This window comes from Nicotiana sylvestris, chromosome 8 (genome assembly GCF_000393655.2).
Source record: "Nicotiana sylvestris chromosome 8, ASM39365v2, whole genome shotgun sequence".
NCBI lineage: Eukaryota > Viridiplantae > Streptophyta > Magnoliopsida > Solanales > Solanaceae > Nicotiana > Nicotiana sylvestris.
The window spans coordinates 12,266,083-12,293,573 of NC_091064.1; the positions used below are offsets into that span (position 1 = coordinate 12,266,083).

The 27,491-nt window shown below is 43.1% G+C and overlaps 1 non-coding gene across 1 annotated transcript; it reads left to right on the plus strand.

Moving 5' to 3' along the window:
* The first annotated feature begins 23,997 nt into the window (after window positions 1-23,997).
* Window positions 23,998-24,104, plus strand: LOC138876670 (small nucleolar RNA R71). The gene has a single exon (XR_011402012.1). It is a non-coding gene; the product is annotated as a small nucleolar RNA R71 (small nucleolar RNA).
* Window positions 24,105-27,491: the final 3,387 nt, after the last annotated feature.

Genomic DNA, 27,491 nt, shown 5'->3' on the forward strand with positions numbered 1-27,491 from the left:
CTTAACCTCTGTGAGGTTGAGACTGTAAACTTGTGTTCTTTGTTCTAAAGGTGTGGCTGATCAATAATTATAACAAATCAATTCATCCAAAGGGGATGAACTTAGCTAATAATGGATAATTTCATGCTTGGCATGTATTAAATGATATGTTACACAATTAAACCAAGTCTGGGATACAACCTATTGCATTGGGAATATTTTCACCTAACATCATACATATATAAGCTAACATTCAACTAATCTATACTGATATATACTAGGCATGCAGGCTACTTCCAGTATCCAAACAGGAATGAAAATTATTATACATTACATGATATTTAATGTAACAATCTATGTATAAAAGACATTCTTCAGGTCTTTTCTTTTGTATTCATGCTCAACTTTCCAATTACATTGACAGTGTATTAGTCGTGTACCTGGTATAGAGAACAAAAGAAGGAAAAGGATCAGTTGAGTGGTACACAGCAAGCACAACAGCAGCAGGTAAACAACACAACACAGCAACAACCAAAACAGCCACAATGATGAAGCTCAACAAGCGATCGAGCAATGAACAGACAATCCCAGAAAACAGAGCAGAGAGACAGCAGGAAACCCAGGATATCGAATGTAACAGCAACAGACAATCCAATAACCACAAAGCTCAGCAAATAAATAGTACAGTTCCGACAATCAGGGAGACTAAAACTCAATCCACAACATACAGAAAGCTCAGTGTAGTAACAATCACAGCAGAAGACACACAGCCTTCTCTTAATGGAACAGTAATAACCCCAGTTAGAATAACTGACCTTGCCAGAACAGCTTAACCAACTTAGTTCTTTTTGCAGTTTTGGACAATGTTTTGTAAAAATGATCTGAAAATTTCTCTTTGTTTTCTCTTTTTCTGAAGACTAAAAGTCCAGCCCTTTTAAGTTCTGAAAATAGCCTATTTATAAGCCAAACAACCCAGTGCAGCTAAGCTGCCTGGATTCTGCCAATTGCAGACTGTCCATACCTATTAAGCCCCATGCCTAAGCATCTTTTTGATGCCAGCCATCTTGTTCCCCACGCCTGGCTTATTCCTTTTGTTCAAGAGTTATGGGTTCATTTAAGTATTCATTTTAATTCCCATGCTCTTATGTCTTGTTCCCCATTGACATTAATTTAATCCTAGTTCAGTACCCTACTTGTCAGCTCACTTAAACTAAGCTTTTCTGTTCTTTTCGAAACCCCAGACTACCCTCATTAAACCCCGGTTATGACTGTACTAACCCTCTGCAACAATGGGGCATTTTGAACTTCTGGAAATCCAAATTCAAGACTGCCCTAGCCTGATTCTTTTAATTGTTTAAAAATGCAGTTACAAATTAGTATTCACAGATAATGTCAAACATCCAATTAACAACACAGGTTTGTTCAGTCATGTGAAGTTGTACGCATTAGCATATCTAAACATTCAGTCCTAGGAAATTAATCGACAACGTTTATCAAGTCGACTATACTAATTATAACAAGGAATAATCAGTCGCTTATATAAACAACACAAACAGGGTCCCAAATGGCTTCAGACAACCTTGCACTACATTTGAGGGGGCTATATGAATTATCTATGCAACGACTAATCTAATCGAGCATGTATATCACAGAACGTATGCAAACCTATACAGAAAATAATCGGCCAAATAAAAGGCCTTACAAAGACGGAAGAAATCAGAATGAAAAATAACAGAAATAACAAACAAACACAACAAAACATGCTGACAACTCAATTAGCAGTCGAATAAAACAGAAAAGCAAAGAAAAACTTACTGAAAAATGTCCAAACAAAGTCGACCCAAATCGGACTCAGCTTTGACCATTTGAGGCCGAACAAACTTTAATCAGGGTGTTCTCAAACGAGAACACCTTGATTAAGGTCTATTAGACCTCAAACCCCTGTTAGGACTGGCCGGATTCCAAGGCTATTCGTGTTCTAGGGTTTGGATCTTCAGATCTGGTTTTTTAGGAGTTGTGGGTATATTCGGACCAAACCAAGCCTAGTTTGGTCGCGAGGGAGGTCAGGGGAGTGTCTGGTACGAAGATGGTGAGGTTTGGTGTAGGTCAGAGTTCAACTCGAATCTTCAAATGAAGATTCGAGATGAAAGAAGGTGATTCGAGGCTAGGGGTAACAGATTCGGGTTTGGGGTGGTGAGGTGGTCCTAGGGTGTTCAGGATGTGTCCACCGGCGTTCATGCCGCCGGGTTCTGGTGAAAGGGAAACCAGGGCAGCTGCTAGGGTTTCGGGGGGTTCAGGGCTTGGTGAAGAAGACGAGTGAGGGGGGTTTCGGATGGTTCGGATAGGAGACGTGGGGTACGATAGAAGGCTTTATATATGATCTAGGGGTTTAGATCTTGGCCGTTGGATCAAATGAGATCTATGGCCAGGATCTATTCACTTAGGGAAGACGGTGTCGTTTGGGTATGATGGTGGGTGAGACTGGGTAAGGCTGGATCGGGTCAAAATTTGGCGGGTTTAGGGGGAAGGCCTGGGTCCGTTGGATCAAAAGAGTTAGACGGCTCAGATCAACTTGCCTGAAACGGCGTCGTTGAGGTGAAGTGAGCAACCTGATCAGGACCGTTTGTTTGAGTCAGATCAACGGTTCTGATAAGGACGCTGATACGGCATCGTTTGAATCAGTGTTTGGGCAGGCCTAACTTGGACTGGTTCCTTGTGTTCCGGTTTTGGGCCTATTTTTGTTTCATTTTTTGGGCCCAAACCGATTTTCATCACTTTTTCTTTGTTCTCTAATTTTAAAACAAAATGAAACAATAAATAAATAAAAAAAATGAAATTAAAACAAACAACAATGTAACACTTCAACACAATTATCACACCATATTAAAATGTTTAAGTAAGTTAAATCACAACCTAGAATGAACGATGCATATATATATTTTTGAATTTTCTTTCAACGACCGAATTACGGTTTGATTACCATGACAAACATACTTTGTATTTTGATTGATAAGATCAAATGAAAAATGGGCCGAACCACAAATGACTAGCAGTACATGTCATGAAAAATTGAAAATTTGTACAGCGAGGTCACTGGTCACTATTTTTGTTTTCTTTTGGAGCGATTGTCCGTGAAGCAAAAATCACGTGCTATACAGCTGCCCCTCTTTGCCCGAAGACACGAAGGGTTTTCGCGCAAAGATAAAGCGAACGATTTTTGCTCGTCTGAGTACTACATGTGAAGCATTTTTTGAAAAAGATTTGACCGAACCTTTGCTTCAGAGGTTTCCTACATATCCTGGGCTGAGCAGGAATCAGGTCAATGTAGTTCGGGAAATTTTGGTAGCTGGGACTACCGTGTGACTGTCGTGCGCTGTTGCATGCTGCTGTAGGATGCTACCGCTCATCGATATCCTTGTTACATTGTTCTGAAAGGAAAAATAAGAAGCTAAGCTAGACTATGGATCATGAGATCTCATCTATCTTCAACTTGTTCTTGTTGCCTTGCTTTCTTGTCGGCTAGCGCTTTCCTCCGATGCCTTTATTTTGGGAACTTGGGGGATGATACTGGTCCTTCGCCTTTTCTGAATGCCAGTTTTCATCACTTCGCTTGATCTGCTGGGAACATGGCCCTCTTCTTTAAGCCTTTCAATGGTTTCTTCAATCAAAATTGTTATGCTGGGCATGCTATAATGTTCCCAAGCTGCTTCTTTCAATATGCGTTCCTTCTTCCTTTTGAGTCGCGCGCTTGCCTTTGCAGCCTTCTGCTTCTTGGTGCTGGGGATTTTATTGTTTCCTGCCTGGGGATCTCTATTGTAACCTTCCGCTTCCAGGTGGGGTTACTGATTCCAAAAATCTGTAATATAAAACCAAAAGTTGCTTAAATGCAAAATTATGAAATGCATGCCCGCATTTCGCTGGTGGGCAACCTAGAACTTAAATGTGTTCCCGCATTTTACTGGTGGGCGACCTAGAACTTAAATGTATTCCCGCATTTTACTGGTGGGCGACCTAGAACTTAAATGTATTCCCGCATTTTACTGGTGGGCGACCTAGAACTTAAATGTATTCCCGCATTTTACTGGTGGGCGACCTAGAACTTAAATGTATTCCCGCATTTTACTGGTGGGCGACCTAGAACTTAAAAGTATTCCCGCATTTTACTGGTGGGCGACCTAGAACTTAAATGTATTCCCGCATTTTACTGGTGGGCGACCTAGAACTTAAATGTATTCCCGCATTTTACTGGTGGGCGACCTAGAACTTAAAAGTATTCCCGCATTTTACTGGTGGGCGACCTAGAACTTAAATGTATTCCCGCATTTTACTGGTGGGCGACCTAGAACTTAAATGTATTCCCGCATTTTACTGGTGGGCGACCTAGAACTTAAATGTATTCCCGCATTTTACTGGTGGGCGACCTAGAACTTAAAAGTATTCCCGCATTTTACTGGTGGGCGACCTAGAACTTAAATGTATTCCCGCATTTTACTGGTGGGCGACCTAGAACTTAAATGTATTCCCGCATTTTACTGCCCCGGTTTTTGGTGATTTCCCTGGCGTTGCGTCTTGCTGCCATCATCAATCCTTTGTTTTCCTGCAGCAGACAAAAGGATTTAGTTAGTTTTAATCGTGGTGGGAGGAGGTGCCTTTCCGGCGGACGATTTTTCCTCTCTTCCCCTTTTCTTGCTCTATGCCCCCCATAATTGGTTGGTGGACAAAATTGCTTGCTGGGGGTTTCCGGCCTGCTGGGGATTGGTTTTCAATTTATCCCCTTTTCTGCTTTCTCTTTACAGTACATGCTGTGGGAGTCTGCTTTTACTCCCGAAACCACTCCCTTTAGGAGTTTACTTCCTCCAAAACTGCAGGGCACAAGATTGCATTGCCTGGGGCCAGCTTTTAGGACTGTTGGGGTTATCCTGCATCGGATGAATCCCCCTTCGGTCTCTGGTAGTAAGCTTTGAAAAATCCTTTTCAAGACAAACTTTTAGAAAGAGAAATAAAAAGATAAAAAAGGAGAAAATCTTTGTGAACCAATACTTGGTGGGAAAAGAAATTCAGAAGAGCTTATCTGGATGACAGGACTGGTCCCCGTGATCATGACGTGCACCATAGATTCCCGACCCAGTCTATTTGTATCAATCGATTTGCCCTATGGTCTGACTTGCTGGGGATGATAAATGAGTGTCCATTTCGTTGCGAATGTGGTCGCTTTTTGTTGATCTGTCTTGTCGCCTCATAGTGCCCTTCGAGGGGTTTTCACTAATGGGACTCTCTCTTTTCTCTCAATTCCCGGCGCCTTATGGTGCCTGTGAAGGTTTTCACCAATAAGACTCTCTCATTTTATATCTCTCATCTTACGTCGCCTTTCAGTGCCTGTGAAGGTTTTCACCGATAAGACTCTCTCATTTTATTTCTTTCGAGGACTCGGGGTGTTGTCGATACGACCCCCTCTTCTGGAGATTCCTTTGACCATCAATTCATTCCCAGTCTTATGATCCTCTTCTTTGCTGGGGATCGGTGTTTTATTCTCGGTTTTATTTGCCTGACTTGGCATCTCTTGGATATTGATCCGGAGGTCTTTTGGACGTCGATGTTGGTTTTGGTGTGGTTCTAAAAAAAGGCTATCAAAATGAAATAATTTGATGGGTGATCTGCTACAACTTTTGGAATCAAACCTTTGTTGGAACTTAAAACATAACCTCTGCCCCAGTTTTCTTGCTTGGGGAATTTTATTTTTTTTACACTTATGTTGAGCTATGTGCGTTACGCACAGTGTGCCTATTATGCACACTATGACCGAGCCGTGAGGTGCCTACGTATCCTCTTCGAGGAATCAGGTCAAACGTAGTTCCCACTTCCTCTTTTCATTTGATCTTTTTTTTTCATTTTCCTTTAAAGATTTTTCTTTTTCTTTTTTTTTTCCATGTCTTTTCCATTAGTGATTCCAAAAGAGGGGTATGAAAGAATAACTTAAGGCTCAAAAGGGGGAAACAAGGGTTAAGTGTTTGGATAGAAGAAAGAATTGCCTCTGTCATCTCATTATCCAATAAATACCAGATACAAACAAACGAACCAAAATTGCCATAATTAAAGAAATTACGCATAATATCTCTTGACTGCATCAGAATTGATAGCCATGTCGACACATCTCCCCTCGATATCTGTCAAACACAAAGCACCGTTGGACAATACTCTGGTCACGATATAAGGCCCTTGCCAATTTGGGGCGAATTTGCCTTTTGCCTCGACCTGATGTGGGAGGATCTTCTTCAATACCTGCTGCCCTACTTCAAACTTCCTGGGGCGCACCTTCTTATTATATGTTCTTGCCATTCTCTTCTGGTACAGCTGACCATGGCACACTGCTGCCAATCTTTTCTCATCTATCAGGCTCAACTGTTCCAATCGAGCTTTGACCCATTCATCATCATTAATCCCGGCTTCAGCGACAATCCGGAGGGATAGAATTTCGACCTCTGCTGGTATTACAGTCTCAGCTCCGTACACCAACAAATAAGGAGTTGTCCCTATGGAAGTCCGGACGGTAGTGCGGTAACCCAACAAAGCAAAGGGTAATCTCTCGTGCCATTGTCTGGACCCTTCCACCATCTTTCGCAGTATCTTCTTGATGTTCTTATTGGCTGCTTCGACCGCTCCATTCGCCTTGGGACGATATGGGGTGGAATTGCGGTGTGTAATCTTGAATTGTTGGCATACTTCTCTCATCAGGCTGCTATTAAGATTCGCACCGTTATCCGTGATGATTACTTTTGGGATCCCAAATCTGCAGATGATATGGGAATGCACAAAATCCACCACTGCCTTTTTGGTTACCGACTTGAAGATTTTAGCCTCAACCCATTTGGTGAAGTAATCAATGGTCACTAGGATGAACCTATGACCGTTGGATGCTGCCGGCTCAATATGTCCAATGACATCCATGCCCCATTCCACAAACGGCCAGGGTGCCGACATCGCATGTAACTCTGTTAGCGGAGAATGAATCAGATCTCCATGTATCTGGCACTGATGGCATTTCCTTACGAAAGTGATACAGTCGCGTTCCATGGTGAGCCAATAACACCCTGTTCGAAGGATCTTCCTTGCCAATACATATCCGCTCATGTGTGGCCCACAAACTCCAGCATGTACCTCTACCATAACCGTCGTGGCTTGACCGGCATCTATGCATCTTAACAATCCCAAATCCGGGGTTCTTTTGTACAACACTCCTCCGCTGAGGAAGAAACCATTCGACAAACGCCGAAGGGCTCTTTTTTGGTCTCCAGAGGCATGTTCTGGATATATCCCCATTCTGAGGTATTCCTTGATATCATGAAACCAGGGTTCGCCATCTGCTTCTTCTTCTATGGCGTTGCAGTAAGCGTGCTGATCACGGACCCGGATGTGCAGAGGATCAACATATATTTTGTCAGGGTGGTGCAGCATCGATGCTAAGGTGGCCAAGGCATCCGCAACCTCATTGTGAACTCTCGGGATATGTTTGAACTTTACCGATCGAAATCGCTTGCTCAGATCATGCAAGCATTGTCGATATGGTATGAGCTTTAGATCTCGCGTTTCCCATTCACCCTGAATCTGATGTACCAAAAGGTCCGAGTCTCCCAAGACCAAGACGTCTTGGACATCCATGTCCGCAGCCAAGCACAGACCCAGAATGCAAGCTTCATACTCGGCCATATTATTGGTGCAATAGAAGCGTAGTTGAGCCGTAACAGGATAATGGTGTCCTGATTCAGAAATGAGTACTGCTCCTATTCCAACCCCTTGCGCGTTTGCAGCTCCATCGAAGAAAAGCTTCCAACCCGGTTCTTCGGGTAACTCCAGCTCATTTGTATGCATTACCTCTTCGTCGGGAAAATACGTTCTTAAAGGCTCGTATTTTTCATCAACGGGATTCTCTGCCAAATGGTTGGCCAGTGCCTGGGCTTTCATGGCTGTCCTCGTTACATAGACGATATCAAACTCTGTGAGCAGAATTTGCCATTTTGCCAACCTTCCCGTGGGCATAGGTTTCTGAAAGATATACTTCAATGGGTCCAAACGGGATATGAGATAAGTAGTGTATGAAGATAGGTAGTGCTTCAACTTCTGAGCTACCCAAGTTAGGCGCAACATGTTTTCTCGAGTTGAGTGTACTTGACCTCATGTACTGTGAATTTCTTGCTAAGATAGTAGATGGCCTGCTCCTTCCTTCCTGTGTCATCATGTTGCCCCAATACACAACCAAATGAATTTTCCAAGACCGTTAGGTAAAGAATTAAGGGCTTCCCAGGCTTAGGCGGGACCAACACGGGTGGATTAGACAGATACCCTTTGATTTGGTCGAAAGCCTCCTGACACTCTGCCGTCCAACCTACCGCAGCATCCTTTCTCAGCAGCCGAAATATGGGCTCACAAGTTGCTGTGAGTTGAGCGATGAACCTGCTGATGTAATTGAGTCTACCCAGCAAACTCATTACCTCTGTTTTGTTCCTTGGCGGTGGCAAATCTCGGATGGATTCAATTTTGGATGGGTCTAACTCAATCCCCCGTCGACTGACGATGAATCCTAGCAGCTTTCCTGATGGAACCCCGAATGCGCATTTGGCCGGGTTGAGCTTGATATCATACCTTCGGAGTCTTTGGAAAAATCTCCTTAGGTCTGCTACATGGTCCTCCTGACGCCAAGACTTTATGATCACATCATCGACGTACACCTCGATTTCTTTGTGTATCATGTCATGAAACACAACAGTCATTGCTCGCATGTATGTTGCCCCGGCATTCTTCAGTCCGAACGGCATTACCCGATAGCAGTAAGTTCCCCATGGCGTGATAAATGCTGTCTTTTCCGCATCTTCCTCGTCCATTAGGATCTGATGATAACCCGCATAGCAATCCACAAAGGATCCGATCTCGCGCCCAGCGCAATTATCGATCAAGATATGGATGTTGGGCAATGGAAAATTGTCCTTGGGACTTGCTTTGTTGAGGTTGCGGTAGTCGACGCACACCCTGATTTTTCCATCCTTCTTTGGGACTGGTACCACATTGGCCAACCACTCGGGATATCGAGTGACCCGAATGACCTTCGCCTGCAACTGCTTAATCACCTCTTCTTTGATCTTTACACTCATTTCTGTTTTAAATTTCCTTAGTTTTTGCTTGACCGGAGGGTATGCCGGGTCAGTGGGCAATTTGTGAACCACTAAATTGGTGCTTAATCCAGGCATATCGTCATATGACCATGCAAAAACATCTTTGAATTCCATGAGGGTTTTGATCAATTCTTCTCTGACATTCGGCTCAATGTGGATGCTAATTTTGGTCTCTTGGACGTTATCAGCGTCTCCTAGATTCACAGCCTCAGTGTCATTTAGGTTAGGCTTGGGTTTCTCTTCAAATTGGCACAGTTCTCAGTTTATCTCTTCGAAGGCCTTATCTTCGTCATATTCAAATTCATCGTCGCAAACGACCTCTTGCATCATTGAGTCAGATTCAGATTGATTTATTAGACTAGGTCGAAGATCCGCTGTGCATGCCATGTCATTAAAACCAGTAAAAAGAGAACTGTTCAGAAAGAAAAAGAACAAAACAAAATTAAAATGGGCAAAAGAAGAGAACTTTATTAAACTTGCGGGATAAAAGGGTTCACACTTTTACAAAACAAAAGTAAAATTTGGATTACACCCTGGAATAATCCGAACAAAACAAAACAAACAAAACATAAATCAAAGCCTACTACCAAGACTCCCCTCGGACAGGAAGAGGAGTAACTGTCCAATTGTTGGTTTTGGCCTCAGGCCCCACAAACTGTATCTCTGTTCTGCTGGAACCTTCTCCAGCTTCTACCATACTGACATCAGCGAACAGCCTCTCGAAACTCTGATTCAAGTCCCCATCCATACCAATCAATGGTCCTAGAATCTTTGGGACTGGCGACCCCTTGGCACTTGCTTTGACAAAAGACCTTGAGAGACGTGGCACCGGTTTAGGCAGAAACCAAACCCTCTTCTTCATTTTTCGCGCTTGCCTCCTATCTGCCGCGGTTGGTTTGAACCCCAATCCAAAAGTTTCCAAATTTTTAGGCAAGGAGACAGGTTGGACAATCCCCTGAAGTTCGACTCCCAGGCCCTTTCCCGGCACAAATCCATTACCCAGCATTTCCGAGACCATCATGACTGTTGCGGCAGCTACCCTAGGGTGCGGGATGATTTCTCCTTCAGAAATTTTGTTGGCCGACACTGTATCAAAAATCTGATAGACCCCAGGACCTTTGCCATCACCGGTCTCTATGAAAGGTACAATGGCGCCACCCATGGTGCGCGCCGTGTCCTCGCCGTGTAGCACAACCTCTTGTCTTTCCCACTCGAACTTCACCATCTGATGTAGGGTGGAGGGCACTGCTTTGGCTGCATGAATCCACGGTCGTCCCAACAGAAGGTTATAAGATACTGTGGCATCTAACACCTGGAACTCCATGGTAAACAGGACTGGACCGATAGTCAATTCAAGTACAACATCCCCCACAGTGGCTGTTCCGTTTCCGTCGAACCCTCAGACACAAATGATGTTCTTGTGGATCCTTCCGTGGTCGATCTTTAACTGGTTCAGGGTAGATAGTGGACAAATATTGGCGCTTGAGCCGTTATCCACCAATACTCGAGTTACCACCGAGTCTTCACATTTGACAGCTAGGTATAGAGCTTTATTATGCTCCGTACCTTCCACCGGCAGATCATCATCTGAGAATGTTACCCTGTTCACCTCGAAAATCTTGTTGGCAATGGTTTCCAGGTGGTTTACAGAAATCTCGTTGGGTACATGAGCTTCGTTCAATATCTTCATCAAAGCCCATCGATGCTCCTTAGAATGGATCAGTAATGACAGCAGCGAGATCTGGGCCGGTGTTTTTCTCAGCTGTTCGACCACGGAGTAGTCCTGCACTTTCATCTTCCTTAGGAACTCCTCAGCCTCTTCTTCGGACACAGGTTTCTTGGTTGCATCCGGGTTGGTTCTTCTTAGTTCCACTGGAGCAAAACAACGACCTGATCGAGTCAGCCCTTGCGCTTCACAACTGACTTCTTCCACCTATTTTCCTTTGTACATCACCACCGCCTTTTCATATTTCCAAGGCACAGCCTTGCTATCAATCATCGGCAGCTGGACTACAGGCTTTATGGTGACCAGTTCTCTATATTCCCCCTTCAACACAACTGCAGGTGCGGGCGGAATCCCTGATATTACCAACTTGTTTGGCTCGGGTTTGCTTGTTATGGCGGACGGGCTCTTTCCCAATATCACTATTGGCTTGACGCCTTCTCCTTGCGACTGTACCCTCGTTCCCCCGCTGGTTGAAACTTCTTTCGGGGCGGCCTGGATCATCATCACTGTTTGTGAGGGTTTTCTCAACTCTCCTCCCTCATACACTAACTTAATCATGTGAGTCTCGTGGTGCGCTGGCAGTGGGTTCTGGTTGATGTTAGGAGCTTCCGGTGTCTGGACCTCGATCTTATTGGTATCAATAAGATCCTGTATGGCATGCCTCAATTTCCAACACTTCTCGGTATCATGCCCGAGCATCCCTGAGCAGTATTCACAACTTATTGATCGATCCAAATTCTGAGGTGGGGGATTTGGTTCTCGAGTCTGGACAGGACTAACCAAACCCAATTGCCTCAGCTTGTGGAACAAAGCGGTGTAGGTTTCTCCCAACTCCGTGAAAGTTCTCTGTTTCCGCAACCTGTCATTCCTAGCATCTGGATTTCCCCGAAAGCCTGCCCCTGGAGGGTTTCTATACGCCCTCGGTGGAGGATAGGTGTGTTGTAGTGGTGCATATATGTTCTGGGGAGCCGGCGCGCACCATTGCGGGCGAACCGGAGGTGGAGTGTATGCCTGGGCCTGGTGTACGGAACAATGTGGTTCTCGAGGTGGATAGAAATTTTGGGGTGGGTTGTATGGGTAGTTTGACCTGTGAGGTCTGGGTTGGTTGTAGTGTGGCTTGCCAGCCCTGGACCAACTGCCTGCCTCGATCGTGGCAACCTCTTCTTTCTTTCTTCTCAGCGCACCTCCCGTGCCGCTCTGAATAGCCTGGGTTGTGGCCTTGAGTGCCGAGTAGTTCAAGATTTTGTCAGACCTCAGACCCTCTTCTATCATGACCCCTATCTTGACCACCTCGTTGAAGGATTTTCCAACCGTTGTCACCAAGTGACCAAAGTAGGTTGGATCCAATGTTTGCAAGAAATAGTCCACCATCTCTCCCTCTCTCATGGGAGGATCGACTCTAGCTGCTTGTTCTCTCCAGCGGAACCCGAACTCGCGAAAACTTTCCCCGGGTTTCTTCCCAGTTCTTAATAATGTGAGACGGTCAGGGACTATCTCGAGATTGTACTGGAAATGACCTGCAAAAGCCTGCGCCAGATCATCCCAAGTATACCACCTACTGAATCCTGCCTGGTATACCATTCTAGTGCAGATCCGCTCAGACTTTGGCCGAAATAAGCTATTAGCAGCTCATCCTTGCCGCCTGCCCCTCTCATTTTGCTACAGAATCCCCGCAAATGTGCCATGGGATCACCGTGCCCTTCATATAGATCAAACTTAGGCATCTTGAACCCAGCCGGGAGTTGGACGTCTGGGAAAGGGCATAGATCTTTGTATGCTACGCTGACCTGGTTGCCCAAACCGTGCAGGTTCCTGAAGGACTACTCCAGGCTTTTGAATTTTCTCAATACCTCATCCTGTTCAGGGGCCTTAACCGGCTTCTCAATCTCTGCCGGTACTTCCAAGTGCGGATTGTAGGCCTGTGGTTAGGGGGCATGAAATGTGGGCTCAGGGGGATAGTATTGCGCATCGTGAGCCTGAAACAATGGCTCACTGGTCGTTCTTTGCAAGGGGGCTGATGTGGGTCCCACAAAAGTGGGAATACTGGGTGTTGGGAGAGGTTGATGGGGTGGTGGAGCTTGGGAATCATGAGGGCTTCTTTCTTGATGATAACGGGGATTTGGGAGGCTTGTGGAAGGGCCGGAGTGAGGGTATTCCGGCATGTGTCCCAGTGGCTCAGGGCTCTTTTGTGCTTTGGCTAGGGCTAGCTGCATTGCATTCATCTCTAGTCCCATCCTTTTGATCTTTTCCATCGCTTCTTTTAACAACTGGCTCATTGGCCTTTCTTCCTCATTACTATTCTCTGAAGTAGTCATGCTTGTTGCTACCGGTCCTTTGGATCTGGTTTGGTATGAGTGTGTTGCCAGAGTTCTTTAACAACTAACTTGTCTGGATCAGACAACAACAAACTTTGTTAGCGTTAGAGATTAACAGATTTGATCACAACACATAGAGGATGCAATGCTCCTAGGCAGTTAACCGTTTCTACATGTTTTGCTTCAAACAACATGTGTCATCCCGGCTTGCTTATTTTATTTTTGTATTTTCCTTCTTTCTTTATTAAAAGTGGTCGAATCTTATGGGGATTGCCTATGTATCACGTCCCCGCGCGAATCAGACCAGGCGTAGTTCTGCCTTAAAGCAAAGAAACACAAAATTCTTTTTGGAATCATTAAATTCATTCTCAAAATTTTGCTATTACAAATTGCTTCAAACAAAGAATAGCAATAGTACAGATTCCTATCTGATTAAAAGAAAAAAGAACAACATATGGGAAAGCGACAAAGCCAAATAAACAAGACATCGACCAAAGATTAATTTTCCAACTTAAGGGCCCGCGAGGCATCACTCGGCCTTCTTGCGGCCCTTGGTGTGAGGTCCCTCTGCAAGCTCTTCAGCTCGTTCATAATACGGTGGACGCAGCCCATGATGGAAACAAGGAGGGTCTTCCGAGGTGCTCGCTCACATGCTAAGCATTTCATGTAGATGTAATGCCCAATTTCGTCAATTCTTCCTCGAATGTTGTCCCTTTCAATGAACAATTGCCTGATTTGTCGGTTCTTCAATCCCAGTGCCTGAGCATTGTCGGCAAGTCGATCCTGGAACAACTCCATTTGTCTTTCCATGCAGGCCATTGCATCGTAACAATGTCTTCTGTCGGCCTGAGCATCTCGTGCTTGTTTGACGATCCGATCATGTAGAGTGGAGTTCGTCTTCCTTAATATCCCGATGCTCATTTCATAATCCCTTATGACCTGTTGCAGACGCTGCTTCCGGGCCATTGTGTATTTTGCCCATCTGACCTTCATCCTTGCTATGCAAGCTTCTGATTATTCTAATTCTTCTTGGCTTTGGACGACCTGATTTCTCAAACTTGCTATCAATCTTTCGTCAGAGCGACGCTTCTGTCGGTCAACGTTACTCTTACTGGCTTGGCGAAGGCGGGCCTTCTGGGTTTGGTTTTCTTGGGCTAGCTTGTTTCTTTCAGCCTGCTCCGAGGCGACTTGCACATTGTTCTCAAATACAAGCCTTTCAACTTGTTGCTTTAGTTTCCCGATTTCAAACCGGTAACCTTCCTCCCTTTTTAACCATCCCCATTGCTCCTGTGAATCATCTGTGAAGCGTTGAATGTGGGCTCTTTTAGCAGGTCTTTGCCGAATCTGAAACCTTCTTTCGAACCAAGCATCGTACTTTGGGTCTACCTCACCTTTAGCTAGTTCTCGCACCATGGTCTTGGGTTCCAAGAATCTACATTCGTGCCACAGCTTTCTAATCTTTCCCTCGGGAAATATAACTCCCGGGCTCAGCTCCAAGGCGTGCTTGCTCAGATCTTCATCAGTAGGGATTACTTGAAACCTGCCCAGCTGTCGTAATACCCGATGAGGGGCATATGGCTGGATGCTGCGAAGTCCCATTAAGAGAACATGACATTCTCCGGCCGACATGTAGATCACCTCAGTATCAATCAACCAACCGAATGCCCATTCAATTTGGTCAGCTGTTGTTGACCTTAACCGTGTAAACCACGCTTCGACACCTTCAGGAAATCTGGCGCCTGCTATGCGCTTCTCGAATCCGCTGATACAATTCCTCTCGGTCAACCCGTGGTTCATGTATCCTACTCGGTGATGGAGGTGTTCTTGCATTCATAGCTGAAGTAACATATTGCAACCTTGGAAGAACTTGCCTCCTTCTCGGCATATAGTCAGAGCTCGGTAGATTTCGGACAAAATCAAAGGAACCACAGTACTGTTGGTTCTTTTGATTGCAACATCGGCCATCCCTACCAGGCCTATCTCTATCTTTTTATCCTTCCTTGGACAGACCATGACTCCCAAGAATGCTATGATGAAAGCCAAAGTACGTCTTGCTTCCCATTTGTTTCTGTTCCCGCCGTGAGTCAGTCCAAGGTTTGGTTCCTCGAAACCCTGCGGAGCTCCGTACCGCTGATACAAGAAATGGAGATCACAACATCCTCTCGATAAATCGACATGTTGTATCTTCCGACTGATGCTTAGTAGATCCAGAAACGCATGCGGAGACACTGGCCTTGGCGAAAGTAAATATTGCCCTCTTAACCTCTCATTCAATCCCGCATATCCGGCGACTTCCTCAAGTGTTGGTGAAAGTTCAAAGTCAGCAAAGCGGAATACATTGCGGGTTGGGTCCCAAAATGGTATTAGAGCTTCAAGAATATCTGTCCTCGGCCTAACACCCAACAAATTGACAAAACCTCCCAATATTCTTCCTACTATCCCTTTGCTATCGGTTTCCAAGTCATTCCACCACATGTGGAGTTGTAGAGGGACCTCGCTGAGGGCCGAGAATGGTTCATTTTGCTCTATTCTCATCCTGCACATTTATTAAGGTGACTTTTTAGGCGAAAACAAAACCTTTATTTTGACTCTAAACAAAAATCTTTGAAAACAAACAAGAAAACAATATATGTATTTATATACATGTGTGTGTATATATATATATATATATACTTTATGGTATATCATTATTGGTAAAATGAAAAAGGGAGTTGGACCCGATGAGGGTTGCCTACGTATCCCACATCCGGTGAGAATCAAACCGACGTAGTTCGGGCTATAAACCAACTAGCTTATTTATTTATTATTATTATTATTTTTTGAAAATAAAGTAAACTAGAATAAAAACTCATTCCTCATTCTCAGATTGCTATTTTTCTCTTTTCCTTTATTTTTAGTAAAACAAACTATTAAAATAAATATACCCATTTTCTCTTCTATCTGAACTTTGTCCCAACATTCAAAACCGGTCATCATGCATGTTTGAAGCAAATAAATGCACAAGCAGTGAGCAGGATGCATCAGGATGGCCTTTTCTGTTTCAGGTTGCTATTCCTAGACGGACCCAACCCCTGTGTTGAGTCCCCTAAGCCAAAAATGCACATGATGCAAATAAGCGTTCCTACTAGGGATCCGGCATGAAGTTGAGTTATTCTAGGTTCAGAACCTGGGTGTTTGTTCTAGACCTGGCTTACCCGAGCGGACAGCTCGAGCCGAGGGGGCAGCGTACCGGGAATACAGAAGCTTCACCGGCTTAGCAACTTGTCCGAACCTCGTTCTAAATTAGGATTTGACACTATACAGAAAAGAAGTCGTATGAAGTACACCCTTCTTCATGATTTTGAAGACTCAGAAAGGATATGGGTTTCGGCACAGTTTATATACAGTTCACGTAATATCAAAGCGATAAAAGGCAACCAATTAGCACATTAAGCACAGATCATGCAACAAAATCAGATAAAGCTGAACATAACAATTTATTCCAAGCTCGAATTTCTAACCCTGAACCAGTGGTTCTGGTCGAGTTCCCCAGCAGAGTCGCCAGAGCTGTCACACCTCCTTTTTCCGCACCCGGGAGGGCGCAAGGGAGTTTATTCCAATTAAAGGACAATCGAAACGGGATTGGTTTGTTTATTTCAGAGTCGCCACTTGGGAGATTTAGGGTGTCCCAAGTCACCAATTTTGATCCCGAATCGAGGAAAAGAATGACTCCATATTACCGTCTGCGTACCAGAAATCCGGATAAGGAATTCTGTTAACCCGGGAGAAGGTGTTAGGCATTCCCGAGTTCCGTGGTTCTAGCACGGTCGCTCAACTGTCATATTCGGCTTATTTATCTGATTTTAAATACAATTATGAACCAATGTGCCAATTTCAACTTTTTATCGCTTTATTATTATTATTTTAAAAGAATGTGAACATCGCTTAAAACATGTCTTTGGACTGCGTCACATGAAATGCACCCACAATCCGGAACATAGTTTATTTGATGTTTTGGGATTTGGATCTGGGTCGCGTGAAATGCACACCCAAGTTTTAAGAAAGTAGATTATTAAACACGCGCCTAAAGAGAATATCGTGTTATTATTTTGGGAAGGCCACGAAATTCGCTAAGCGGTCCTCCTGAATTCTAAGTAAATTTAAAACAAGTATTTACTGAGGGCCCCACAATTTGTGTTTTTATTCGGCGAGGCTCATCTCATTCTTATTTTTAAAAAGGATATCCTATAGCAACTACGTTTCTTGTCGCGTTTGTCTCTACTAATTGAAAATAGAGATAGTCCTAGTCAATTACATGCTTGCAGGTTATTTACAGCGGGATTCAAAATGCTTTTATAGAATAAGAAAACGTGACTACGCATACGGACAGCTGATCGAACCTTATGGACCCAAGTCCAACTCATGCAAGATGGGCCAGACCTGGGCCGCTGTTCATCTGATGCGGACCTGCTTGGTCCGTTTCTACCTGGGCTTAACCTCTGTGAGGTTGAGACCGTAAACTTGTGTTCTTTGTTCTAAAGGTGTGGCTGATCAATAATTATAACAAATCAATTCATCCAAAGGGGATGAACTTAGCTAATAATGGATAATTTCATGCTTGGCATGTATTAAATGATATGTTACACAATTAAACCAAGTCTGGGATACAACCTATTACATTGGGAATATTTTCACCTAACAGCATACATATATAAGCTAACATTCAACTAATCTATACTAATATATACTAGGCATGCAGGCTACTTCCAGTATCCAAACAAGAATGAAAATTATTATACATTACATGATATTTAATGTAACAATCTATGTATAAAAGACATTCTTCAGGTCTTTTCTTTTGTATTCATGCTCAACTTTCCAATTACATTGACAGTGTATTAGTCGTGTACCTGGTATAGAGAACAAAAGAAGGAAAAGGATCAGTTGAGTGGTACACAGCAAGCACAGCAGCAGCAGGTAAACAACACAACACAGCAACAACCAAAACAGCCACAATGATGAAGCTCAACAAGCGATCGAGCAATGAACAGACAATCCCAGAAAACAGAGCAGAGAGACAACATGAAACCCAGGATATCGAATGTAACAGCAACAGACAATCCAATAACCACAAAGCTCAGCAAATAAACAGTACAGTTCCGACAATCAGGGAGACTAAAACTCAATCCACAACATACAGAAAGCTTAGTGTAGTAACAATCACAGCAGAAGACACACAACCTTCTCTTAATGGAACAGTAATAACCCCAGTTAGAATAACTGACTTGGCCAGAACAGCTTAACTAACTTAGTTCTTTTTGCAGTTTTGGACAATGTTTTGTAAAAATGATCTGAAAATTTCTCTTTGTTTTCTCTTTTTTCTGAAGACTAAAAGTCCAGCCCTTTTAAGTTCTGAAAATAGCCTATTTATAAGCCAAACAACCCAGTGCAGCTAAGCTGCCTGGATTCTGCCAATTGCAGACTGCCCATACCTATTAAACCCCATGCCTAAGCATCTTTTTGATGCCAGCCATCTTGTTCCCCACGCCTGGCTTATTCCTTTTGTTCAAGAGTTATGGGTTCATTTAAGTATTCATTTTAATTCCCATGCTCTTATGTCTTGTTCCCCATTGACATTAATTTAATCCTAGTTCAGTACCCTACTTGTCAGCTCACTTAAACTAAGCTTTTCTGTTCTTTTCGAAACCCCAGACTACCCTCATTAAACCCCGGTTATGACTGTACTAACCCTCTGCAACAATGGGGCATTTTGAACTTCTGGAAATCCAAATTCAAGACTGCCCTAGCCTGATTCTTTTAATTGTTTAAAAATGCAGTTACAAATTAGTATTCACAGATAATGTCAAACATCCAATTAACAACACAGGTTTGTTCAGTCATGTGAAGTTGTACGCATTAGCATATCTGAACATTCAGTCCTAGGAAATTAATCGACAACGTTTATCAAGTCGACTATACTAATTATAACAAGGAATAATCAGTCGCTTATATAAACAACACAAACAGGGTCCCAAATGGCTTCAGACAACCTTGCACTACATTTGAGGGGGCTATATGAATTATCTATGCGACGACTAATCTAATCGAGCATGTATATCACAGAACGTATGCAAACCTATACAGAAAATAATCGGCCAAATAAAAGGCCTTACAAAGACGGAAGAAATTAGAATGAAAAATAATAGAAATAACAAACAAACACAACAAAACATGCTGACAACTCAATTAGCAGTCAAATAAAACAGAAAAGCAAAGAAAAACTTACTGAAAAATGTCCAAACAAAGTCGACCCAAATCGGACTCAGCTTTGACCATTTGAGGTCGAACAAACTTTAATTAGGGTGTTCTCAAACGAGAACACCTTGATTAAGGTCTATTAGACCTCAAACCCCTGTTAGGACTGGCCGGATTCCAAGGATATTCGTGTTCTAGGGTTTGGATCTTCAGATCTGGTTTTTTAGGAGTTATGGGTAGATTCGGACCAAACCAAGCCTGGTTTGGTCGCGAGGGAGGTCAGGGGAGTGTCTGGTACGAAGATGGTGAGGTTTGGTGTAGGTCAGAGTTCAACTCGAATCTTCAAATGAAGATTCGAGATGAAAGAAGGTGATTCGAGGCTAGGGGGTAACAGATTCGGGTTTGGGGTGGTGAGGTGGTCCTAGGGTGTTCAGGAGGTGGCCACCGGCGTTCATGCCGCCGGGTTCTGGTGAAAGGGAAACCAGGGCGGCTGCTAGGGTTTCGGGGGTTTCAGGGCTTGGTGAAGAAGACGAGGGAAGGGGGGGTTCGGATAGGGGGCGTGGGGTACGATAGAAGGCTTTATATATGATCTAGGGGTTTAGATCCTGGCCGTTGGATCAAATAAGATCTATGGCCAGGATCTATTCACTTAGGGAAGGCGGTGTCGTTTGGGTATGATGGTGGGTGAGACCGGGTAAGGCTGGATCGGGTCAAAATTTGGCGGGTTTAGGGGGAAGGCCTGGGTCCGTTGGATCAAAAAAGTTAGATGGCTCAGATCAACTTGCCTGAAACGACGTCGTTGAGGTGAAGTGAGCAACCTGATCAGGACCGTTTGTTTGAGTCAGATCAACGGTTCTGATAAGGATGCTGATACGGCGTCGTTTGAATCAGTGTTTGGGCAGGCCTGACTTGGACTGGTTCCTTGTGTGCCGGTTTTGGGCCTATTTTTGTTTCATTTTTTGGGCCCAAACCGATTTTCATCACTTTTTCTTTGTTCTCTAATTTTAAAACAAAATGAAACAATAAATAAATAAATAAATGAAATTAAAAAAAACAACAATGTAACACTTCAACACAATTATCACACCATATTAAAATGTTTAAGTAAGTTAAATCACAACCTAGAACGAACGATGCATATATATATTTTTGAATTTTCTTTCAACGACCGAATTACGGTTTGATTACAATGATAGACATACTTTGTATTTTGATTGATAAGATCAAATGCAAAATGGGCCGAACCACAAATGACTAGCAGTACATGTCATGAAAAATTGAAAATTTGTACAGCGAGGTCACTGGTCACTATTTTTGTTTTCTTTTGGAGCGATTGTCCGTGAAGCAAAAATTACGTGCTTACAGGTGCATCGGTTTATCCTTTCGCTGCCCCAAGACTGCTCCTATGGCATAGTCATTTGCGTCACACATGAGCTCAAATGGGTGCTCCCAGTTGGGTGCAACAATGATGGGTGCAGTCACCAATCGCTTCTTCAACTCCTCAAATGCCAACCTGCAATCATTAGAAAACACAAAGGGGTGATCCTTTTCAAGGAATTTGCATAAAGGGTTAGCAATTTTGGAGAAATTTTTTATGAATCGCCTGTAGAACCCGGCGTGCCCAAGGAAACTTCTCACCGCCTTGACTGAAGTGGGCAGTGGTAGTTTTCAATCACGTCAACCTTAGCATGGTCGACCTCAATTCCTTTACTGGACACTCGATGCCCCAGGACTATCCCTTCCTGTACCATAAATTGACACTTCTCCTAGTTCAATACTAAATTTGTATCCACACATCTTTTGAGCACTCTTCTTAAGTTGTGAAGACAGTCCTCGAATGAATCTCCCACCACGGAGAAATCATCCATAAAGACCTCCATAATATCCTCCACCACGTCTGTGAAAATGGCTAACATGCACCATTGAAATGTCGCCTGTGCATTGCAAAGCCCAAAAGGCATTCTCCGAAAGGCGAAGATGCCATACGGACAAGTGAATGATGTTTTCTCTCTATCTTCGGGGGCTATTGATATCTGATTGTACCCCGAATATCCATCCAAGAAACAGAAGTGCGATTTTTCGGCCAGCCTGTCCAACATTTAGTCAATGAGAGGCAAGGGGAAGTGGTCCTTCCGGGTGGCTGTGTTCAATTTTCGATAATCCATGCAAATCCGCCATTCCGTGACTGTACGAGTTGAGATCAACTGATTGTTCTCATTTTGCACAACAGTTATTCCCCCCTTTTCGGCACACATTGGACAGGGCTAACCCAATTGCTATCAGATATGGGGAAGATGATTCCCGCATCTAACCATTTGATCACTTCCTTCTTTACTACCTCTTTCATGTTCGGGTTCAGCCTTCGTTGATGTTTTCTGGAAGGTTTGTGCCCTTCTTCCAAGAGCATCTTGTGCATACAGAAGGCTGAGCTGATACCCTTTATGTCTGCCATGGTTCAGCCAATGGTAGTCTTACTTTCCTGCAGTACCTGAAAGAGCTGTTCTATCTACACATCTAGCAAACCGGATGATATAATAACATGTAAAGTAGAATCTGGGCCTAAGAAAATGTACCTGAGGTGAGCTGGGAGCGGCTTCAGCTCTAGCTTGGGTGGTTCCTCTACTAATGGCTTTGCTGGAGGTGTATCCCTTTTTTCTAACTCAAGGGACTCGAGCTGAGGTTCCCTTTTCCAGAATCCTTGGCCTTCAAGTGCCATGACCCACTCAGCTAACCCTTCACCATCCATCTCTTCTAAATTTGTCAGACATGCCTCCAATGGATCTTTAGCAGTCAGGGTCACATCATCTTCTTGGAGGATCACATCCACTGCCTCCACTAGAGAGCAATTAGCATATTCACTGGGTCTCCTCATAGATTGCTGAACATTGAATATGACTTCTTCATCGTTCAGTCTCATTTTTAATTCCCCAGTCTCACAATCGATCAGTGCTCTTCCAGTGGCCAAAAATGGCCTACCTAAAATGATAGATATCTCCTCATCTACCTGACAGTCCAGAATAACAAATTCTGCAGGGAACACAAACTTCCCCACTTGCACTAACACATCATCAAGAATCCTAGTAGGCCTTTTTACCGTACGTCAGCCAGCTGCAACAACATCAAAGTCGGTCTAGCTCTGCCAATGCCCAGTTTGGTGTATACAGCTAGAGACATCAAATTTATGTTGGCTCCTAAATCACATAATGCCTTTGCAAAGGCATAACTCCCAATCGTGCATGGAATAGTGAAGCTACCTGGGTCGGACATCTTTTGAGCCATCGGTCTGGTCACTACTACGCTGTAGGTCTGCGTCATAGTCAATGTGGATAGGTCCTGAAAATCAAACTTCCGTGACATTAGGTCTTTCATCATCTTCGCATAACCTGGCATCTCCCTCAAGGCATCCATCAAAGGAATATTCAACTGAATTTGACGCAACATTTCCATGAATTTCTTGTATTGATCTTCCTTCCTTTGTTTTACCAGTCTCTGAGGGAATGGTGTAGGTATCACCCTTTGTGCACTGCTTGCTGGCTTCTCTCTGTTGGGTTTCTGTGGCACAAGAGGCACAACCTGTTCTGCAGCTTGTTCATTTACCTTAGCTTTACCCTTTTCATGTTGACCCTGTTCAACCACCACTTCAGTCAGATTTGATGGTTCATCTACCTCTAGTGGAATTGGAGTGGCTAGCGTAGTCTCTTTACTGGCTAGTGCAACCTCCTACTCTTTGTCTAAATCTCTCCCATTCCGAAGACTTACTGCCATCAGCTGATTCATGTTTTGCTCTTTGGGGTTAATATTTGTGTTCGCTGGCAATGTTCCCCGGGGGCAGTTGTTTAAAGCCATAGACAACTGCCCTAACTGAGTTTCAATGTTCTTTATAGCTGAATCATGTACTGCCAACTTTTCTTGCATCTTACCATTTGTCCTAATGAGTTGCTGGAGCATCCCCCTGATCTCTACCATGTTGTTATCTTGATGCTGAGGAGGTGGCTGATATGTCAACTATTGTTGGTTCTGCTGTGGGTAGCCCTGTTGTCTCTGGTGGTATGGCACCATGTGGCCTTGAACTTGCATGCCCCCAGGTTGAGGCATGTTGGGTCTGTATTGCTGATTTGGTGCTGGTCTCCACTGTTGTCCTCCTTGTCTCTGATCCCCAAAGTTGTTAACATAATTCATATCTTCCATTGCCTCTTGATTTTCACCTTCTCCGCTCCATGAACACACATAAGACTGATCAACACAGGGTGTACACAGTCCTCCATTTGTCGTGTCAACAATATGCACCTGTTTGGTACCCATCTCATCTATCTTCTTTATCAAAATACTTATCTGAGTCATGAGTGTGGCCATGTTCTCTGTATGTGAATTATTTGGGTCGAGAGGAATTGAATGCACTATGGGTGCCAGTGTTGTACCTCTAGTCATTCACCCCGAATTCTGAGACATCTTGTCAAGAAGGACTTTGCACTCGGTGAATGTCTTACTCAAAAATGCACCTCCAGCTGAAGCATCCACATTGGCCTTTAGATTGTCAGCTAACCCCATGTAGAATCTCTGGCCAAGCATCTGGTCTGGAATGCCATGGTGAGGACACTTCACCACCATCCCTTTAAATCTTTCCCAAGTTTCTTACAAGGTCTCAGTCAGCTGCTGCTTGTACTGCAATATTTCATCAATCTGCCTTGCAGTCTTGTTGGGCGGGTAGAACTTATTTAGGATCTGCTTTACTAATTCCTCCCAGGTGACAATGGAATTGATTGGGAGCGAATTCAGCCAAGTCTGAGCTTCCCCAGTCACAGAGAACGGGAACAGTAATAGCTTGATAGCTTCTGGGGTCACATTTGGCTGCCTTTGAGTCACACAAATTGACAGAAAGTTTTTCAAATGTTGCTGAGGGTCTTTAATGTGTGACCCGGAGAACAATCCTTTATTCTGTAGCAGATGCAACATGTTGTTGGTGATCTGGAATGTCTCCGCTTGAATTGCGGGCACAGCTATGGCAGTTGCCAGGTTGTCAGCTGTGGGTTGAGCCCAATCATAAAATGCAGCTTCTGGCACAAGAGGTGCCACCACTCTGACGTTTGGGTCAGCTGGCTCATCCCTGATGTTTCCGTTCACGTTCTCTACGTCACCCATGTCAATTTCAAGCCGGTATGGTTGTTGTGATTGTTGGATCCTCTTATTGGCACGGTTCAATGCCCTGAATATTTTCTCGGGGTCTAAAAGTCATTCAAGCAGTTCTCCAGTCCTCGAAGAATTTCTAGGCATACACCTGAATTCCACAAGAGTTCAAACGTTAGAATTTCAATAAAAATTGTTTAACACCTTTGGAAATTTATTTGAACTAATAATTTTAACAGTACTTCTAAGTTGTAATAAATAACACCGTTAGTTCCCCGGCAACTACGCCAAAATTTGATAACGCCCAACTATGCCTTTTAAAGGACAAAGCGGCCGCTACAAATATAATCTGGTTTTAAGTCCGGAATCGAATCCTCAGGGAACTAACCTATCTATTACACTCTACGGGAATGTTATTATCAACTCAATCAATCTCTAGATGGAAGATTTTTGATCAATAAGATTGGATTTTTGTTTAACTACTTCAACTACTATTAAAAACAACAGTAAGCTAAAACAAAGATAATTCAATGGTAAAAAGGTCTAGGGCAATGATTTCTCCAATTGCTAGTTTAGGTCTCGACTCTTCCGCTATAATCTCACCGTAATACTCTATGAGGATTAAGAGTTATGGGTTATTATAATTATCTCTCGATCAACTACAATAATTTACTAGAGCATTCTCTCGAACTACTCTAGCAGACAATATGTGTGCAACTCTAAATTATCCCACCAAAGTTCCGTTATCTCTAAACCCACTTTTAAGTTCAAGTAATGAATCTCTTCAATTACCCAAAAGTGGTGTTATTCAACAGCTAACCTAATACTCTTTATCAAGCAATATAAGGTAATTAGACACGATTAATCAAGGGCACATTCAATTAATCACCATACAAAACGTAGTTGAACAATCATATCATAAATCCGGCTTAATTATAACAACTTGAGTCCAAACTTCAATCGACAATTGGTTCCATCAACCCTAGATAAGTATTTAGCTACTCATAACAAAATAAGAGAGAACTACTAAATTGTTCATAATGTAAAATTGCAAGAATTAAAAGGAGATAGAAAAACTATAATGTTTGGTTGATTTTCTCACACTTGTTCTTGCCTCCAAAAGTAGTTTCAGAAAAACTTCGAACAATCTTGGGCGAGTTTCTAAAGCTTATAAGGGTTTACAAAGTTTCCCCGATTTTACAATTTGGTCCTCAAAATTTCCAGCAGCATGAACAGTGCACCGCGGTCGACCGCGGTGAATGCTGACCTTTCTGCCTTACGTTGTTAATCTACCGCGGTTCACCGCGGTGCCACCACGGTCGCGGTGCCACCACGGTCGCGGTGGCCTTCTTGCCTAGGCCATTTTCTGCTTCTTAGTGTTCGGGTACTTCTCGAGTGAGCGTTTTCTTCACATTATTGCCTCCAAAACACTCCATGTTGCTTCCTCTCATATAATATTCCCTGCGAAACAAAAGAACACTATTCAGAGCATTTTTGTTGGCAATTTATCTATAAAACAACAACGAAGTATGGTCATATTATGGTGTAAATATCAACTATATAGCCTACTATCAATCTTCTTCATCCCTTCCATCATGGTGGAGGCGAGCTCGTTTGTCCCGGTCCCTGTTATCTATTTTTGCAGATTCAATTTGTAATTACCATCCTTTCCCTTTAGCTCTGACCTGTGCTGCTCGATATCTCTCTTATAATGATCTCTAAATACTTAGCGAAAAAGAATGATGGTTTGCGCTTGTTTTGTGTCGGTTAGGATTTGTTGTCGCTGTGCGTTAGAAGGAGGAGGAGAGCAGAAATTTTAATGGGATGGGGGAAGAGAATGGGATGTATCAAAGTAGAGAGAGAAAGAAAATAGTGTAACTGATTAGCGTATTTAGTGACTTAGGACTAGGAGGTAACCAAAATTAAATATTTTGCTATAAACCTTAAAAGATATCTATAGAATATAATTTTTTAAATGGTATTTATTTAAAATAAATAAGGTGTTAACCTTTGCGATAGGAGGTAAAAATTCCTAAATTATTTAAGGTTCGTGTTTGTGCTTATGATGTATTTCGTTCGCTAGTTGGTTTGTTTCAAGTCATCAGAGTGGATTACTATTGGCGTAATTTGGTCGAATAAGACATGTAAAATAGGAGTAGCATTTATTTCCAATGTATTTTGCTGCCCTATGGTAACTTTATTATGCAGGAAAAATATATTTATTTATATTCTATATTTATATCTATCTAGCTTCTGATTTGACGGACCAAATTTCTGTTAATTTACGGGACGAATTGTACAAATAGCCCTTACACGTTTTCAAAATTTACCGGACGAATTGTACGTCAACGACTACTTTTGTCATGTTCTCAATTATTGTGCTTTGGTTTAGGGTTCATATACAGGTCGCCTTCTATATACTTTTTTTTTTTTTTTACTAATAATGCTTTTGTCCGATTTTATTCCTCCAAGAGTCATATCTGACAAAGAGCTAATTATTGAAAATAGATGATTTTAATTTCTCATGGTTTAAATTTGATTTAAAATCAGAGCTGAATTTGTAGTGGATTATTCTGATAACCTGTTGTCACGACCCGAAAATTCCACCTTTGGGTCCGTGATGACGCCTAACATTTTACTTACTAAGTAAGCTAACGTTCCAGTATTTATCTATTTTTAACAGTTCAAATTTTTAATAATAAAGGAACCGAAATGACTGAAATAAACTCTGAAGTAAAGAGCAGAAAATATAACAACTAAAATCTCTAATACAGCCCGAATCTGGTGTCACGAGTGCACGAGCTACTAGAATGCTACAGATAAAGATCTGAATAAAAGTAAAGCTGTCTGAAAGAAAAATACACAGCTAAGATAAAGTAGGAGAGGACTTCAAGGCTTGAAGCCGAGCAGTTGTACCTCAAGTATCCAAACGCGGAGCAGCTGTACCTC